The sequence below is a fragment of the Miscanthus floridulus genome, chromosome 12 (genome assembly GCF_019320115.1).
Source record: "Miscanthus floridulus cultivar M001 chromosome 12, ASM1932011v1, whole genome shotgun sequence".
NCBI lineage: Eukaryota > Viridiplantae > Streptophyta > Magnoliopsida > Poales > Poaceae > Miscanthus > Miscanthus floridulus.
In genome coordinates this window covers 6,083,524-6,088,716 of record NC_089591.1, presented here as the reverse complement: position 1 = coordinate 6,088,716, position 5,193 = coordinate 6,083,524, and positions in this window count along the sequence as shown.

The window sequence follows — 5,193 nt, the reverse complement described above, 5'->3', positions numbered from 1 at the left end:
CATAATAGGTTATAAGTTTTTCCATTGGAAAACATTTTGGGTGGAAGTTTCAAATAAATTCTATGTCCGCAACATTAAGAAAATCCTCGCTGAGCCCACCAGGAGGTTTCCACACACAAATGTCAGCTTCACATGTTCATGTGACTTGCAACAAGGTAGAACAAACCCTGAGTACTCAATTGTACTCCGCAAGACTTACCCGTCAGGAGAAAAGAAAAGACTCCAAGGATATGCAAGGCTATTTGACTTGTGGATTTATTGCATCTGTAGGAGCATTACTAAACGTGCGTCCTTATATTCAATTTTATTAGCAGTCATCATTAGTTCATTAACTAACCATTTTATGTAAGCACCTATGCTACTTTCAAACAGGTGGTAAGCAATCAGAACCATTTTATCACCTTTCAAGTTACAGTTCTTACTACGGTGCTACACCATAACCAAGTCGTACCGTATCACACGGCGATTCGCGAACCGATGTATCCTAGCTGGGTACCCCGAAACACACGCGCTCGCTTGTACCTCAGGCACAAGAAAGACCAACCCACCACTCTCCTGTCAAGGGGTCCAGGTCCCCTTCTTAACTTGGACTCCAAGCCCCCACTCCTGAGTCCCAAACTCAGTGTGGTGCTTAGACCTCCACCATCCCCGCCTCTAATCAGTCGGTCCGGAAAGAGCCGAAACCCATGACAAGAGAGCAAGGAGCCTTTCCGCTCCCATAAGTAAGTATGTGCTCAGAATAATAAGTCAGTGACTTGACTACCATCCACAGCAACGGATGATCCTCAATCGACACTGGCGGAACAAGTGCAATCCAAGCCTCGCTCGAATGCCTAACCAAGTCCAGATCCAAAGTACCATTCGGCCAGGTCTCAAATTATTATTCATATATATTCCATGTGATAGTAATATAATAACAACAATAATATCTTTTCTATCTCTCGCGAGTGATAGGTAATCACTCGACTTCTACCGGGTCATATAGCATAGCAATCTACACGATCCTGACATACTTGTAGGACTCATAGGATAATGATATATATATGCAAGTGGTTTCATTCAACTTCTTAAAACTTAATGCACAAACATAAGATAAAGTGCAGAATAATAGGGGTTATGCACCGGAGCTTGCCTAGGTAAAATATAACCAAGTTAGCTGTTCGTCATGGTGGCATGATCACCACGTCACCATCTGCTTCTGCTACTCCAGATGTCTTCGTGATACATCGTTGTTCCTATTATGATATACGTGGATGCAACACAGAAACATAAATGATCACGACAATCGCAACCCTAAAATACGATTACGCTGCTAAACTAACGAGCTGGCTCTAGCGACTAACGTACAAGGCTACGTATCCATGTTGTCAGACGAGGCATTACTTCCCAATAAGTATTTTAGCTACAAAACTCTCAGACATATCCTCAATTCATTTTATTGATTTAATATACTTTTAGACCAAGGCTTAATAGGTATTATAGCAAACTAATTATTCTAGAGCTGCAAAAATTACAGAAAGCACATAATAATATTGTGAAGCTACTGTAAAATTTTCAAAGCTAACACTATCATGATTTTGCCACAAAAATTCCTACAAGTTCATACTTTAATAATTTTAGACATGTTAAAACATTTAAAGCATCCATGAAATATTTTAGAACCACGTGAACCAAGTACACTAGCAGGTATATCATGATTTTAGAAGCTAAACAAAATTGGTTTCACAATTTTTGGTCCACAACACAAATTTATATTGAATGTATAATTTTCCTTAGAAACTAAATTAGAAAATGTTTTAGAATTCGAAACGGCCGGCGACAACCACTTTGGCCCAGCAGTCCAACGTGGCCCACGCAGAGCGGCCACGCGCGCAGCAGGCTAGCCAAGCAAGCGGCCCGTGGCGGGGAGCCCGCGCCCATGCCCGCGTTTTTGTAGAAAAGTCCCCGTACTACATGGTTATTTCCCGGCGCCTTTGCTCACTATTGCACAAGAGGCGCATTTTTCATCCAGCACACCCAACAAACCCATCATTACACTGAGCTAGTCCCTGAGACACCCACTACTCGCCAGCGCCGCTCTGGACGGCGCTGCGCGGCCACACCGGTGAAAGGTCCTTGTTTGGTTTTGGTAATTGAGTGACAACCTAGGTGGACTAATTGTGTTTATGTGAGATACACAGGTGATTAGTCCACAGGTACATGTGTGTGAGCAACATATGCCATGAAGGTGAAAATGGCTTGGAGATGTTGCAAAGCTCACACATGTGATGATGAAGGAGCTTAAATGCACATGAGACATGACATTGAGTCATGTGATCAAGGTGGAGAAGATCAAGACAAGACTTGGCTTGATGGACCAGTTGCAAGCGTGAAGGGCAAGTCGAAGGCTTTGGAGTGATGGACCGCGTGGCGGTGAAGCTTGAGCAAGACTTGGCGCCGATGGACGATGGCAACGGTGAAGAACAAGTAGAGTCAAGATCGATGAACCAATATGATCATGTGATGATATGAAGTGGATCATATCATTGTTGATCGTGTTGGTGCATGTGTTGCATCGACATTGAAGGAGATGGAATGGAATGTGCAAGGCAAAGGTATAACCTAGGGCATTTCATTTCACCGGTCATAGGTGTGTAGAGAAGTTTATGACCGGGTTTAGGATAGATGGCCGTACTATCAAGAGGGGCAAACTTGTTTGCATATCGGTCATCTAGTGCCACTCGAGTGATCTAACTTTGCATTATCGCTAGGATCGAGTGGCGTGGCAAGTTGAGTGGCTAACATCCTTTGAGAAATGATTGTGAAAATGCTAACACACATACACATGGTGATGTACACTTGGTGGTGTTGGCACATTTACAAAGGAGGTGGTGTTTGCAGGGTTGAGATGGGTTTGGCACATTTACAAAGGAGGTGGTGTTTACAAAGGAGGTGGTGTTTACAGAGGAGGCGCTTTCGAGAAAATGGAATGTCTATTTTCTATTGCGTCGGATGCAAATTCTGGTGGTTAGCACATTGGTGCAAGGGTGAAGAAGTTAGAAGTGAAAACGAGTTGGTCACGAAGATGCCGGCGTCGGTCAACTGACCGGACGCTGGATCTGAATGCACCGGATGCTGGAAGGCTGCGTCCGGTCAGGCTGATGTACGGTGACGCAGTAGCTGGAGTGTGATCGGACGCTGGCTGCGTCCGATCGCGTTTGACCGGACGCGTCCGGTCATGCTTGGGAGCTTACTGGAAACGACCGGACACTGGGGGTTCAGCGTCCGGTCAGTTGAAGCTGCTGCGTTCGGTCAGGTCAAGTGACCGTTGGAACCAGGACACGTGGTCGTCTGTGGGCGACCAGACACTGAGGTCCAGCGTCCGGTCAACACGACCGGAGCGTCTGGTCGGCCCGACCGTTGCCCAGTGAAGGGGTAACGGCTAGTTTAGCCCTTGGGGCTATAAATAGAAGTGGCCCTCGGCCATGGCTGGTGTGGAGCACCTTGGGGGACTTTGTGTCCATGCTTGAGAGTGCTTGGGAGCCCTCCATCACACACATACTTGATAGTGATCATTCGATTGTGTGAGTGAGCGATTCTAGTGCGATTGCATCGTGAGGTTGCATCGAGTGGCACTAGGTGATCGAGTTGCAAGCCGGTGGTGCTTGTTACTCTTGGAGGTTGCCACCTCCTAGATGGCTTGGTGGTGGTCTCTGTCGAAGCGCGCAAGAAGCTTGTGCGGCGCTCCAGAGAAGTGCTTGTGAGGGGCATTGTGCTCGCCCCACGGGAGTCACGAAGAGCAACTCTAGTAAAGCGTGTCATTGAGCTACCCTCACTTAAGGGATAGGTTCTTGCGGCACCCGACGTGTGGGCTTAGCGGGTGATGCTAATTAGCCGCCGAACCACCAAGTGGGCGGTTGACACAACGGGGACTAGCGTGTTGGCAAACACGTGAACCTCAAGAGAAAAATCATCGTGTCAACCTTATTTTTCCCGTTGGTTTGCATCCCCGTTACACAAGCTTGCAATTACTTTTATACATATTAAGCTTGTGTAGTTGCTCTTGTAATTAGATAGCTTGTGTAGCTTGCTAATTACCTTCTTGCTTGTGTAGCATAGAAGTAGCTCCCTTGCGTGGCTAATTTGGTTTTAGTAACCTTGTTAGTCACATTGCTTAGTTTGTGTAGCTAAGTATTTGTGCTCTCTAATTAGGCATTGGTTGCCTTGTTATTGAGCATTGCTAGTGAGCTTAGTTAGCATTGTGCTTTTGCTTACTAGCATGTGTAGGAGCTCCCTTGTTGCTTAAAGTACTAGTGGCATAGGTTTGTCTAACCTTGCTCCTAGAATTGTTTAGGAGAGCTCTAACTAGCCCGGCACCTTTGTTGCATAATTGTTATCTTTGCAAGGTGCTAGTGAATATATATAGTGGGGTATAGTCTTGGCTAGACCGATAGTTTTAATTCCGCATTTGTATCGGTTAGCCGACGCGATTAATTTTAGAAAAGACTATTCACCCCCCTCTAGTCGCCATCTCGACCCTTCAACCGGCCACCCAGGGACCGACTCGGCACAATAAGCGGGCCGGCGGGGAACTACGAGCCAACGCGCAACGACGAGGAGCAAAACGGAGCTCCACGGTGCACCACTGAATGCTATCCACGACGGCGGGTGGAGTCACGCGATGGCGATGCTGTTCCGACGATCTAGAGCTCAAACAAGGCGATCGAACTGGCGGGGAGGCATTAGGAGCTCACCACGGTTCGTGCTGTTGTGACGGTTGAGTTGGAGGGAGTTCGAGTCGAGCTAGCCACGTGCGCCCGGTGGGCGCGGCGGTGCTCCGATGCGGACAAGGTGGCGTCATCACGTCGACGACGCACGCCCTGGCCAAACAGAAACGAGCACCGGATAGAGGAAGTTAACACGAGCTCAGAAACACCCTCAATTTGATTCTTTTCCCACGAAGTGGGACTTACCCGAAACGTATGGCTACGGCCGGTGCCTATGGCCGGCGGCGACCAAATTCCCAAATTGGCCGCCTACAAGGCGCACCCGTGCCCTGATACGAGTTGGCCCGCAAGCGGTCGCTCTTAATTAGCTATTGGAGCGCTAATCTAGGGTGGCGTGCAACAGACCGCGAGCAAGGTGAAAATGACGCAACTCTACTGATCAAGGAAGACAGCGACTGCTATGCTTGACCCAGCCAAACTCGGCCGA